Genomic DNA, 15,199 nt, shown 5'->3' on the forward strand with positions numbered 1-15,199 from the left:
GCAGGCTGGAGAGCTAAAGGCCCATACTGATCGTTTAAGGAAAAGAAAAAGTAAATGTTCCGAAAATAAACCACAGAAATTATTGCAACCCCTGGGAAACTTGTTAAAAGCTCATAAAAGTAAAGTCTGCTATAATACATGAAGCTATAATGGGGATCCATTTCACAGATTTTTTTTTGTAGGGCGAGTTTTTTTTTTCTTCTTCTTTTTTTTTTTTTTTTCTCAACAGGACGTGGCAAGTTAATGAGGGATTGGCAGCCTTAAGTGTTACAGTACATGAGTCCTGAAAGCAACCTCATAGCCAATATAGTCTTAGCTGTAGGTTTGACCTTTTGTATACCTCACATTGGTTTGATTGGTACGCTAAATATGTATCCCAGCCTTCTTAGGAACTTCATGCATTTATTCACAGCAGAAAGTTCTCAGTGCTCTTAAGAGTGAAACTGAATAATACTTTGAAAAATGAAACTATATATACATTAAACTGAAATCTTACTCTACACACAACAATTCATTGTTGGGAAAGAGCAGCATATGTTGATTCATATTGCTGCATAGGCAGTAAAAGAGGAGTTTTACAATGACAACAGCAGACTATCACGTGCAGCAAGTAAAACCACTGTGGGAAAATTGTGCAAGTGCAATGCAACATAGCAGGTGTTTGTATTTACAGTATAGATACAGTTGGGGGGGAAACGCTTGTATCTTTTGCTGGATTCATCAGAATTAGCCAAAAAATACAGTAAAGTATATACTGTTTGTTTCAAAATCCCTCTTCTCTCTCTCCCTGTAAAACAGTTTTTTTGATGACTCATTCTACATTTGCACAGTGAATACGTCAATGTAACCAATCCAAAATGATTTTAGCGCTGAGCTAATCGCTCCCATCATATGAAACCACTGTGGATCTCGTTAGCTTGTGTGTCATAGCTAGCTGTGTGACACCACAGATGATGGTTGTGTTTAGACATCAGTTAGCAAGGACTTTGTTTCCATTTCCCAAAAGTGCATGGCTTTGGTGTGAGTTCATTTCTCTCTCATTCTCCCCCTCCTTATCCCTCCAGAAACTCCATTCTTGCTAAATCGCACCCGCTTTCCAACAATCAACTGAACACCCTAAATGAACTGAAATAACACTTGAAGTAGGCTATGTAACATTCTGCTTGTATTCTGTTTCATTCAGAAAAATATCACTTTATGGAAGCTAGAGATGTTCTAACTGATATCTCACTGTCTTTAATGATACTGTAATCATTTAAGGTCTTCTGAATCTTATTTATGCCAAAAATATTTTGATGAGGTAGCATATATACCTTGTATCCTACTGCATTTTCTTAGCTTTCCTATGTGATGCTAAATAGTTGAGCGTTGCCTGAAACTTGCATGTGGTGTTAAAAGCAACAAACTGTAATATTAACTGTTCAAATTATTCTGTGATAGTTTAATTAACATGAATCAAAAAGCTATGAATCAGCTAAAAAAAGCATGATTTATGATAGCTTAGCTCTTATCTAGTTCATTAGCCTTTTTAGCAGCTTGACCAGCTACCATCAAAAGAGTTTTGTAGTGATGTTAAATAATGGAAACATGTATATTCCATTCATTGTATTGATCAAATGAAGCTTGGAATGTCAGTATGTATCTTTACTAGATAGGCCTATTCATTTTGTCATATCTCACAACGTAGCAACACACTTTTTCTCCAGTGTTTCATCTACATGAATCTAGCATATCACAAAGGACTGAGACACACATACACCCACACTGGCCCATGTCTGGACAAATTGAAGGTGAGTATGGTCTGAGTCAGAGAAGGCAGGGGCGAGTTGGCTACTGGGGTCTGCTCTGCGTTCAGCCTAAATGCTTCTGATAGACCTCGCTTGAAAAACGACATGGTGTTGAAGCAGTGGAAATCAAGAGCTGCTGGCACAATGTGTTGTTTTAACTGCCGGGTAGGGGGAAGGAGCGAAGGGAGGACCACTAAGAGCAGAACATTCCTCCTCTGCATTGATAGATGGATGTAACCTCTCGCAATTCATCTAGCTCTTGTAAAACACTCACAGAGACAAATTGGGGAAGGAAGGAGCAAGAGCTCTCAGTTTAGAGCCAGCATCGAATCTGCTCCAATCCTGTCCTCTTACTTCCTCCTTTCTTTCCCTTTGCTTTCATCTATTTGCTCTACAGAGGGAATATATGTGGCAGTTTCAAATGTTTTTATTTGCCGCCTAATCTAATAAATCCCAAGGAGATGTTTGAACATTGCAATGTTGTATGAAGTGCTCTATTTAATGTTGTTTTGATCTGCCACAAAGTGTAATTTCTGACAATTTCACCACAAACATGATGTTCATGAAAAGATACCTCAGAATGCTTGAATATGAACTTGCATCTTTGCAATTTTAAACTACAGTATGTCTCTTGCTCTATTTTTGCTACTCATGCTCTTTCTCTGTCCTGATGTTTCGGACACTCAACTGTCTAATAAAACAAGAATACTGCTTAAAAAAAAGACATCAGAGTCCTGTCATTTCTTCACAAATCTCACCTTTCACTCTCTGTCCTCAACCGGTCCACCCACATCTCTATTTCTCCCCCAACTCCAAGGTGATGAGAGCTGTGATTGATCAGCTTTTCCAGCAGGAAATGAGAGGGCATCTCTCAGAGGCCTGTTTAAACAGCAAGTTATACTGTTACAGAGTTGTTCCAGGACAGCCTTTCACGTGACGGGCCGACCTGCGTTGCTTAACCAGCCGACGTGAGTCATAGTTCCCTACCGGGTCCTCATCTCTGAGGTGTTCCTCGTATGCAAGCGTGTGCATATGCAAAGAAACATCATTGTAATCTTTATGTTCTCCTGTACTGCAGTGTTTTAGTCTTGACACATATAGTACGCCAGCTTGTAACTGTGCTACTCGTTTAATGCAGAGAATACCAAATCTCCCAGACAATACTTGCAATTTAAGTTCACAACTTTCTTGGTTTTCAATTTAAAATGATAAAGCTTTGTAAACTACCTCATTTCACAAATAAGAAAAGCAAAAGTATATGTGGTTATTGCAATCATTTTAAACTTTTTAAGTGTTAGAATTTTTGAGGAGGATGCAATTTCATGAATGGAATAAAAATAAAATTATGATTTATTATTTATTCATGTTTTACGTGGTTTATTAATATTTTTGGGGGTCATTTGGGAGGAGCAAAAACAAGCCATTAACAAAACACTGACATATTATCACCCTATACATTTGGTATGACAAATTCGTTAGTAAACAGTTGCTTATCTACACATCCAACAGATGAGCAGCGACATTAGCATTAATTTCTAATCTTGTTTCTGGCCACACAATGAATGCAAATCCAATATTCACTCTCTTTTAGCTCCGTTTTTGGTCTCCACTAACAACTGAGAAAAATATCTAGCTCTTGAGCTGCTAAATGCTCCACTATGGTCTCAAGCTAGCTGCTAACTTTTTCTGTGTGCTGTTAGAGCTGACTATACATAGCTGCCTGCTGCAACTAGACACAAGGGTAATGAGAGCGGTGAGAGTGAACCAAAACAATTAGCCAGAAGGTGCTAAAATGCACCACAGAGCTGAGGAGAGCTGCAGAATCAGATCGATGATAGTTATCTCTACGCTTGCCACTATGAGCTTCATTTTTGTGTACATGTAATCAATGATCTATTGTTATTATAAGAATATTGATTATAGCTGTTTCACATTTTGGCATTTAATGTAATACCAGTATTACTGAGGTGAAGCTGAGCTGCTGCTTTATTCCAAGTTTCAACATCATACATTTTCCACCTCCTCCAATTTTATTCTCTCCTCTGATGGTGGAAAAGCATCTGCAACAATAGTCAGATCGTCATGGGACAGTAAAACTCTCCATTGAACCCCAGACTTATAAAACTGTGGGTGAACAGCTCCTGAATCAGTTTCCATTGCAGGATTCTCAGATGTAGCAATCCTGAGGCTGTAAAATGATATCCTGATCTTCGTCATACCAGAGGTGGACAACACTGACATGCTGATATCAGATATTTATTAAGTCAGTATCGGCCAATATAATTACAAAACAAGACATTGGTCTAACCTGCGTGCCTGGTTTTACTCTTTGTGATAAATTACTTTTAAAGGAGAAATAACCAACATTTCTAGCCAACTGGCTTCTTCTAATGATTAATCAAGTAAAGTGCCCTGGAAAGAAAAATCTTAGATAGTCATTTGTGTCCAGGTATACTATTCTGCCCATTTAGTCTTGTAACAGAGAGTTGTGAGCTGAAACTTTTCAGGAGCACTAATTCACAAATTCACAGATCTTGATGTGTGTAGCAAAAAAAATAAGTTGTCGCTGTGTGGTTTGAGATCCTGCAATGGCTGCTGAGGCAGCATTGTTACTGTCTGGTTTAACTTCCTCATCTGCCATCATGATACATGCTCACTGTTAATTAAAGGAATCCGCACACATACATCTGAATCCAGGAGAAAATTTGACCAGAGCAATTAGGGTCTGGACATTCCCGGCATCCGCATTAACACCGGCCCCAAAACACACTTCATCTTGACAATTACAAGTTCCTCCAAAAAGAAAAAAATCTGACAGAAGAGGAGACAGAGAAAGAGTAACGGCGAAAGGAGTTTCTTCTTTTTAATCTAAACCAGACTTCCATATCTCCAGCCCGTTTGCGGCCGGTTCCACCTCTGAGGCAGAGCCGGCTCAGCACAGGATACTGGGGAAATGAAACCCGCAGTATTAGTCTTCCCAACACTACATATTAATCAGCATTTAATAAAAGGAAAATAAATTGCTCTCCACTCCAAATATTATGAGTGTGACGCTACCTTTATTTTCATTTCACTGCAGGTTTTTCCTCAAAAAATCTAAAATAAACAGCACTGGTGAAAGGAGGAGGGAAGGATGGAGAGAGGGAGGGAAGAAGACGTATGACTGTGGATTTATGTACGTGTGTGTCTAAAAAAGAAAATCTGAAATTAAATAAACATGTTGATGAGGGAAGGGGTTTTGATACACCTTGCCTCGCCATGTCTGGGTTAGAAACTTATGACTCCTGATCGATGTTCTAGAACACGAAGTTTCCATGTTAGAGTGGTGGCTACCTTCCAAAGGTCTCTCTTTCCACATATGTGATTAAATCAAACACGGAAATCACCCCTGAAAATGATTACCTTGGCTTTTATGGCATATGGGAGTGAGGAAAACCCCTTAAGTTGTTAAGAGTTATGTATTGATAATGCCGTTGCAGAACATGAAAAAGCAGGTACTGATTTCAGGCCCATTTCTTAGCAGTAGGAGTGTAAGGCGAAGCTACTATCTAGATCTTTATGTGTATTTCAAAAGTATCTGTACATACACCAGAAGTTGTTAGAAATCATGCTTCATTTTCTGTGTTGAATTGCTTTTTACCGTCATTTATACTCAACATAAATATAGTTAAGCTGCATACAAAATAATCAAAATAACATCATATTGTAACCAAGTACCTGTTAATCAAGTGATAAACCATAATTTCTACTGTATTTGAATCCCATCTTCTAAAAAAAAGAAAAGTAAGTCTAAACCGAGTCTAAATAGTAAAAAGTTGGGTGACTGTTAATGGTTCGGGTGAAAATGAACAGTGGAAATAGTAAAGGATGTTTCAACAGTGGAAAAATACCAGTCAGAATTGCATTTTGCAGTATGACATTTTTCTATAAAAAAAAACAAAAACTGGAGGTTGTGTGTACAGTACAATGAGACGAGGCCCAGATGAGTGTTCAGTTGGTCTGAAGAGTCTGTGATAGAAACCTTAACAGGTCATAATAGCTCATTGACCATAAAGTATTGTTTAAAAACAGGAGTGCAGGATATGTGAAATATGTGAAAAGCTCTTTCAGCCATCTTGCATGCTTTTTTGAGACGGTCCCTAACTTCAGCTTGTCAGTTTTCCGTCGACTGTGAGATCATGCACGGTGCAGGCTTTGATATTGGATCATGAGATAAAAAATAATAGGTTTGCAACATCAGTCAAGCTTCATCTTGAACTGTCTGATCAAGCTGGTGAAAATTAATGAGGATGAACCTGCCTGGATCTTGCATTATTTTTGCCTTGAGCATATTTGTTTACATTTTGACAAATTTGCATCAAGGGTAGACATGCTTTTTGGGGGTGCTGGGAGAAGAATTTTACTCCAAACTTTACATCCCTATTAAGCAGAACAATTAATTGAAGTTGCCCGTTCAACTCTGTGCCTGTAAAACTGATTAATGCAGTCCCTTCCTTCAACAACTTCTGCTGTCTTTGAGCAAGATGCTTTATATCTCACTGTTGAAGTGCAGCTGACAGTAGAAGTGCTCTGGGTGCACTGTGCAGCGCCCCTGTGTCAGTGTGTGAATGTGACAAAAGGCATCACTGGAAAAGGTCAGGTCTGCCCAGTTAACTGTCCCTGGATAAATAAAGGTTCAAATATGAAAAAAAAGTATGTGGGAGTTGGAGTGAGGTTCCTAACTTTACTCTGATTTTATTTTAGCTCAGGCTTTGGAGCCACAGGATTTAGCCATGCATCAGTTTTGCCAAAAACGCAGAGCAAACTGTATATGCTGCATTAAAAATGAAGCATATACAGTATACTGCGCAGACACACCTCTGTTCATAAAGGTATCCATGAGTGTGAACAAGTCCAACACACACTCACTCAGATGCCACACTGCACACACGCTGACACACTGCAGCCCTTTTACCTGTGGGCTCAGCTCTTGCCCCAAGCCCGATCTCAAGTTACCTGTTTTCCTTCGTGTGAGTGTAAAGTGTATTCATATGCTCCTAAGAGGGCTGAGATTGGAAGGAGACTGTTTTGCCAGTGATAAAAATCACTTGGCACCTAGCGAGGAGTCGGCATCACAGCACAGGACAGCACAGCACAGCATATCGCAGCAGAGCGGAGCACAGCACGGCACTGGCACAGCTTCAGTGTACACAGGCAGGAGAGGAGGACAAGCCACACATGGGTCTGAAGCAATATCAGGGCTCTGCTACTTAACCACTGGGTTAATAGGTTTCATACTTTATTTTCAGAGGGAAAAAAGGGTAAACACTGGAAATAAATAGAAAAATACCTTTCCGAAGAAAAACTCTTGTGACTGTTGCAAATTAAGATCAGTCAGTAGCAGCTACTGTAAAGGCTTTCATCATTTATTTGTGATACACTAGTAGTGCAGATAATCCTTCCTTAAATGTTACAGCGGAAATTTTGAATAATATGTTGAAGCACAAAATACAGACCAGATTACCAATCTAGTCTGACACTTATAAACAGAAAACCTTTGAAAACAAAATCTTCATGGGAACTTGGGGATCATCAAACATCAGTGCTGGAAAATCACTGGTACAGTACAGTACAGTACTTGCGTACAAATTTAAGGTACCTGTACTTCAGTATTTCCATGTCACACTACTTAATATAACTACTCCACTGAAATTCAGAGGAAAATATTATACTTTTTCCATTACATTTCTTTGACAGCTGTAGTTATAATACTGGCTACTTTGCAAAGTAAGATTTTACAAATGAAACACATAATGAGCTTATAAAATAGGATGCCTCGTTGTATATTAAATTGCCAAATAGTACATAAAATTCTAAAAAATTTGCTCCATATCAACCAATTACAACAGTAATATTCTATTCACATAATTCAACTCAATACTATAACCCAGTACTTCAGCTTTTGATATTTTACTTACTGTAAGTACATGTAGCTAACAATACTTCTGTACTACTGAATAACCAACATTTTCAATGCAAAACCTTTCTTTGTAATGGAGAATTTTTACAGTGTGGTATTGCTTCATTTACATAAGTAAAGTATCTGAATACTTCCTCCACCACTGTGGAAAGTAACCATGTTTACTCAGGTACGGTACAAATCTGAAGTATTTTCCTTGTGTATTCCAATTTTCTGTATTTCAGAGGGAATTATTGTACTTTTTACTCCACTATAATTATTTGAGAGATGTAGTTACTTGTAAGTTTAAGGATTACATTTTTTTTTTTTGCATAAACGTTACCAGTTTTTAAAATACAGTTCATTTTCCAGATTAAACTACCCAACAAAATGTAAAGTATTTCAAATTAGCTGCGTCTCATCCAGCCACAACAGAAGTTGCTGCTTACATGTCAACACATCTGTAATTATAATCCAATGTATAATGATACTACACTTGGGCAAATATTTCTGTAATTCTAGAACTTTTACTTTTGATACTTAGAGTACATTTTGCTGATAATACTTCTGTACTTTAGCTTAAGTGATATTTATAAGTCAGGACATTTACTTGTAAAAGTAATTTTACATGGTGGCATCACTTGTACAGTGGAGGAAAAAGTATTCGGGTCCTTTAAGTACAAGTATACAGTAGAAAGCGGAACTTCCACAATTGCTACAACTTGACCCCTTTTTCTCAGATTGTTTTCTCTTCTTCCAGACTTCAAGGGAACCCATTCTGTGTGTCCCACAAAGGGCATTTGTGCGATGAAACCCTGCATGGCCCTGTGTTGTCTTATGGGAAATTGTCTAAGCTTCCTATAAGCCCATATTACCCAGACAGACGTCAAAAGGTTTTGGCTTGTGTTTTTCCTGTGCATTAACACTATGTACAGAACCAAATGAGTTTATTAAAAAGTGCTAATTCCAAGCAAACATCATTGATTGCCAAAATAAAGAGCCTGCGTGCAGGTCTTTGATATGAAACAGTGCTGATATATGTTTGGCTGACACTTGGGTCTACCTCTGTGTAGGTGTATATGTGAACGGTTCTCCTCGCTGCTCGCCCAGTCAGCTGATAGTGAGTGCTTTTCTGCACTGTTTGCATTAGCTTACGCCTAGATTTCCCTATTAGAATCTTAAACTCGAGTTGCATGACAAATATAAGGCGCCACACAATGCCAAGAGTAGGCTAGAGGTGAGGGATTAGTTGCAATAAGCCAACACTTTCGCCTTCTCCTCACACAGGCTCAATGTGTAACGTGTCCTAATGGCAGAGGTAAATTGAATACTTAAGCTCGGCACACATAGGTCTCCATATCTTCACTCACAGCCACCTACATCGCCGCTTTACCTGCCAAACCACACGGCTGAATGAGCCTATGAGATAGACAGAGTGCTCACTGTATGTATGGCCCTCTGCTACTCCACCGCTCACTCACCACAGTGGGTTTTTACTCGAGGAGGGGGTCCCGGTGACAGGGGGCCAGTGTTACCTTTAGCCTTGGCTCATTCGCCGTGAAGAACTCAGGCGTTATTCTATCATGGTTTTATTCGAGCAGGTTTTTCCGCGTCTTTGTCGCTCTCCAACTGTTGTTCAGTTTCATTCTTGGTGAAAGCGATACCTCTGTCTTCAACTGGTTCCCCAGAGTGGCAATATTTGAATCCTCAGATGGCCTTGCAGTATCAGTTCCTTCCTGAAACAAGCTGACACTTTCTCCACCCCGTCTCGTTCTCTCTACCTGATGAGAAAGACGTCAGCGGACATTCCTGCATTCCTGGGTGTTAGATGCCGCTTTAATAACAACCCCAGAGACAGAAACATGATCACTTTCAGTGTGTTCCTGTCTCTATTATGCTCAGTCTTCATCCCATTCTTTTTTTTGTCTCCGTCTTTGTTTCTATGTCTGCCTATTCGGTCGTTTATACCTCTACTATTTTCTCTCGAAACTGAAAGCTGTATAACGCAGCATGGCAGCCTACATGCTGGCATCATAAGCGAAGCTAATCTGGCATCATGATTGCACAGTGTTTACCTGGCACGCTCATCTTCAGCGGTCACGTCCGCCCACCCTCGTCACCCTTGAGTCAACATCCCCATTACTTCCCAACGTCGTCCGGTCTCCATCCAAGGTCCAAGGCCAAGTTCCTCCTGTGGCTCCCCAGAGGCGGGCTCACTGGCCCTGGGTACGGCTGAGCCACGAGGCCAGGGTCAGCAGAGGTAAGAAGGAAGTAACTGGAGATTTTTAATTACGAGCCTCAGTGGTGCGATGAGCAGCTCAACTCATGGCTCCGAGTTCAAGACGACTGAACAAACCAGAGCTTAGTACGGTTCCAGAGTTTTACAGAGCAGGCTTTAAAGCAGCACTTGGAAAAGTTTTGATGTAAAAATACACCCATCTTTTCTGCCTAAATCACAAATTGAGGCAGCTTAAGAAAAGAGTGTGTCATCCTCTGTAATTAAGACCCTGTGGATTCACCCTATTTGCCTAAATTATGGGTATGGTCACTGGCTCAAAGATCTGCAGGAAATGTGAAATCAAAACTGAACAGCAAACTATAAAATTGTCCCTTAAGCTGCAGCATTCCATGTCCTGTGTCCAGAGAAAGCTGGATGCAACAAACCTTTTCATTATCCCCATTTATTTTTAGGTCAAAGAAATCTGAAGTTTAATAATATTGAGTTACATGATTTCTTCTAGTTTTGAATGTCCTGGTAAGTGATAGCTGGAGAGACTGGTTCTTCAGGTGAGGAATCAAGTTAAATAAAACAGATTTGTTAATCCAGGGTAGCCCTCAGAGTCTTTATAAGCTTTATATCATGCCTCATGTACTGTGCAATCCTGTTGAGGTGCTACACTGCACTGTATCCATGTTTTGTCAAAGCCTATGCATCATGACATATCACTATGCTGTGGTAACTGTGCCTTTGCAACTTAAGTCTTATGAATCCACATTAAAATTAGTATTTTTCCTATTTTCTTAATAAATATTCAAAATGGTAAAGAAGGCCTGAATGACACCTTCACGGAAAATACTGCCAGCATTCTAGCTCCCCAATACAACAGCTCTGCCATAAATTCTACATTCCCGAAGTTTATACATTTTCAGTTTTTGTTGACATTGTCAGAAAGGTGATAATTCTATTTTATGTTTATTATTGAGGTCGTATTGGGTGGTGGTGTACTGGAGTGCTTTATATTGAAAAATGTTCCTAATATTTTGCCCCTCATGTATGTTAACGGACTGGACAAAATATTAGGAACACCATGCTCAGATGTGTTACTGTACAATATACTAATGTGGTTTGACAATATTCAAGGATTGCCTGAAGAATGAATGCTGGACCCATTTATTTATGTATAAAGACTCACAATGCTTCCCAGTGTAACACTATAGAAAAAAAGTGATCCCTCACACTGACTGCTTGTTCCTCAGTCACCTTAAATCAAACTGTCCAGCTGATAAAAGCATGACCTCTCACTGCACCTCCTCCTCCAAAGCATTCTGCTCCTTTTTGTGCTCCGTTAGAAGACATTTTGATGGCAGGAAATCAGACTGGGCAATTTCCTATCGCCACATGTAACACTAGATTAGTGGGAAGGGGAGGGGGGTGTTGGGTGCAGAGGCAAGACAGGTCAGAGAGGGGAGAGTGGCAATGTAGCATTGTAAAGAAAGGTATGACCTGAACGGGAACATAAAACTGGCGCTATGCAAACAGTAGGAAGAAATCCAGGTTAAAGTTATTCTTGAGCCTAAACGGACTGGACTCGGCTGTCGTGTCAGCGGAGAATTTCAGATTGGACATTTTGACTCAGCATTGCAATAACTGCCGCTCTCATTTCCTGCTACATGCAATGCAAAATGACTGATTGCGTGTTCAAGTTTTGTTGGTGGATTATTTAATTCAGAGGTAATTTTAAGTGCATTGATTTTATAGCTGGAGTTGGAGAACTACAACCGTTCATCAAGCTACATAACAGAGACACTGCTATAAAATAACATTATGAAGCAGACGGTTTTGAAAGGAAATCCGTAAGGTTTCACTGCTGGTTTCAATGAATATAAGATCTCTATAGGGGATTGCATTTCCTTATGGTGATGGTCACGTCATTTACCCCTTTAAAACCCCACCAGCCATGACCTCACAAACAATTTGAGAAATTCAAATCAAACCTCACAAGCAAATCTTTGGTTTTAAAGGTAAGGTGGAGGTAACAAGTGATTCCTGTCAATGCTCCCATCTGAATCTTATTTGGACCGGGCCTGCGCGCCTCATGGACACAATCACACAGAGCTTTGTGAGATAAACTCCGCTCAGAGAGGCTTAGTTCAGAATTAGATGATTAGGATACTGGAGGAGGCCTTTGACAACACCAAAGCTCATAAGGTGATGAGTCCAGATGTGGCGAATCAGGGCTGAACATGGTACCACAGCTGGATTGTTTTACACACAATGAAATGCACCCGGTACCACTGGACACACAAGTACTGTACCATTCATGCAAGCATGCATACATTGCTGCAGCATGCTTATTCAAACACACGCTCACAAATGACGTAATGCTGCGTTCACATTGTTTTGCGGTCGCCAGCACACCACATGTTTATGGCTTTAAACGGAAAAATAAATGGAAGGAGATTGATGATAGTTTACTTTCCCAACTTTTGTCTAGAAGATACCTCAAATATTTACAACATTAGCTAAATGAAAGACATTCATATGTTTGTGCACCTGCTGTTCTTGTCTCCACTGCCAATGAGTTGACTTCCCATTTTGGAATCTAGAAAAAAAACCTTGTAAATAAACCTGTTTATATTTTCTGCTTTGGCTTCCACTTTAAATAATAACAATTGAGGAGGTTTCCACCACTTGTATGTTACAATTTGCAATCTTGGATTTAGCATTAAGTGTGGGTTTTTTTTTTTTAAATGGCCACAAAATAGTAACCGTAGGAGGTTGAAACTCCTTAGTGATCTAGCTTTCGAAATATTTCTTTTGGAACAAAAAACACACTTACCTGCACAAATCTGGAGCAAAACCATCAGAAAGATAAGCTAAGAAATGCAAACTCACTTGTGTAACACTACACAATGTCCCAAAATAGATTAAGGAGGTATGAGGGTTGAAGCAAGTCTATGTTCATGTATTTCCTATGTGGTTGTCAGAAATGGATAAAAGACCTCTTAACTGTCATTGTGCGGTGCCACGTATTAAGGAGGAACACAAACTCATACTGTACACCACACCATAATGTCAGAGTGCTGAAATGTGGGTTACAAGGCAGAGAAAAGCCGGATGCTGACTGGTCAGCTCGCAGCGTCTCTACGTGCAGTCTGTGTTATGAAAGCCTGGCGCCGGATGTGTTGGTGTTTCACCGTATTGCAGCGGTTACAGTCATCTTCCTCCATCTCCCCTGCTTCTGACACTTCACACCATCACTTTACACTTGAGACAGGAAAAGCACATGTTACTGTACAGTACTGTACTTATTTCATGAGTTTCTGCCCCGGCTCTCTTCCCTCTAGGGTCCTCCGCTTAGTGTTGGTGGAACGTTGTGTGTTGACTCATGTCCAAGAGGAGATTTATTTAGTTGAATATCAGATAACTTCAAACAAAACAAGAAAGAGAAAGTACACTGAGGGTATTATGTGAGGCGCACGGGAGAGAATGGACTTATGAACACTATGCAAAGAAGTAGACACTGCATTTCACAATTTATCTACTGTACATGTTTATGCTCTTTATCTATATACCCAAAGAGGTTACTCTCTTTACCTGTCCTTGAGTATGATACATTTTCTAGAGTATCAGTATGATAAGAAAAAGAGAATAAGGCAGATTACTGCACAGCACCAAGAAAATTATACTTAATTCCAGTATATAACTTGATTGTATGTAAAAGAATTTTAGCCACACATCAGTCCTCAGTGAAATGTCTTCACAAATATTGGATGGATTACTAAGGAAATATGTATAGATATTCATATTCCCCACAGAATGAATTGTAATAACATCATCTGGTCACAATTTCTTTTTGTCCAATACTTAAGTTTATAACTAAATAACTTCAGAACTGAGAACTAAGCTAAGATGATGAACATGGTGAACACAACACCTGCTTTAAGATGTTGACATTCAGTTCAAAGCACCGTTGTGCCTAAGTGCAGCCTCACAGAGCCACTAGCATGGCTATGGACTATTTTAAGTGCCACACACTGATGCGGAGTGTCATGCTGTTTGACACACATCAACTGATGTCTGTAACACACACACACACACACACACACACACAGCACATCATACAGACAGAGGTAGGAGTAACCAAGGCACAGGAGCTGGGATGTGTCAGTCCCTGAGGGAATGAGATAAAGGCTCCATTCACACCTGGTAGTAACATGCAATCTGTATCTGGATAATTACATCCTATCTGAAGGCTTTTGCATTTATACCTGGTAATAATAAGCATTCTCATTATCTTTATTCTGCCCACATAGTGATCGCAGACTTGTCAACAAACATGTTGCATCCCTGATCAAGGGAAGCAATGCTGTGGATGGGTGACATTCTTTTTTTTGGTGAGGGATGATTTGCTAACTATTTTTACTTTTTGTGGCTCTCACCAGGCAGCTGGAGCAGGCAGGAAGAGTTGGAGTAAAGTGACTTTCAACTAGGTGGGCGGACTTTTTTTCTGGAGCATGCGGTCACGCCGCACAGATTACATTTACACCTGGCTGAGATCTGATCAGACCACCTCCAGATGTGGTCTGATTGACGAGTTTACATCTGATCACAATGCGTGTATTCGTACCTTTTTCCTTATCCTGATAAGATATCAGGATACAGATCTCATGTTAATGCCAGGTGTGAATAAATTAGTTTCTTAGAAGTGTGCTTTGTTATTAGAAGGTTTGTTTGTAGAGAAAAAGCGGCTTTAATTATTTGTCATTTTAGTCCCCCTCCAGCCCCATAAAGGTGGTCTTTTAATCCGGATGGTTGTGGTCAAAAGCAGGATGGAGGTTGAGTGCTGGGACCAATGCGAGCCAGCCAAAGCAGTGAGATATCATCACCGTTTCATTAACTAGATCTCTCTGTGTCTGAGCAGAGTGACTGTGCAGGAAGAACGCAGGTTTCCTGCAGCAGCAGGAGCTGGAGGAATAACAGCAGTGACAAGTCAAATATGAGGAAGCTGGTCAGAATGCTGGCCAAGTAATAATTACATTTTGATTAGGTAATAATGTTAAATAATATTATTATGGTCTGTCCTGTAAGTAGCATGAATAGTTGAAGAGCAAACAAAAACATTAAATAACTTGAAGTTGCATATTGAAACTATGATATTGACTTGGTGACTGACTGGCTGTTTTTTATTTCATGTATTTTCAAAAGGAGTTAGTCAAAAACAAAAGTTGATATGTGAGCACACACACACAT

The 15,199-nt window shown here is 39.7% G+C and overlaps 1 long non-coding RNA gene across 1 annotated transcript; it reads left to right on the forward strand.

The window, feature by feature from the left end:
- The first annotated feature begins 9,899 nt into the window (after positions 1-9,899).
- On the forward strand, positions 9,900-15,199 carry LOC121886751. Its single transcript, XR_006092835.1, has 3 exons — positions 9,900-9,985; positions 14,392-14,439; positions 14,720-15,199. It is a non-coding gene; the product is annotated as an uncharacterized LOC121886751 (long non-coding RNA).

Source organism: Thunnus maccoyii, chromosome 20, assembly GCF_910596095.1.
Source record: "Thunnus maccoyii chromosome 20, fThuMac1.1, whole genome shotgun sequence".
NCBI classification, from domain to species: Eukaryota; Metazoa; Chordata; class Actinopteri; order Scombriformes; family Scombridae; genus Thunnus; species Thunnus maccoyii.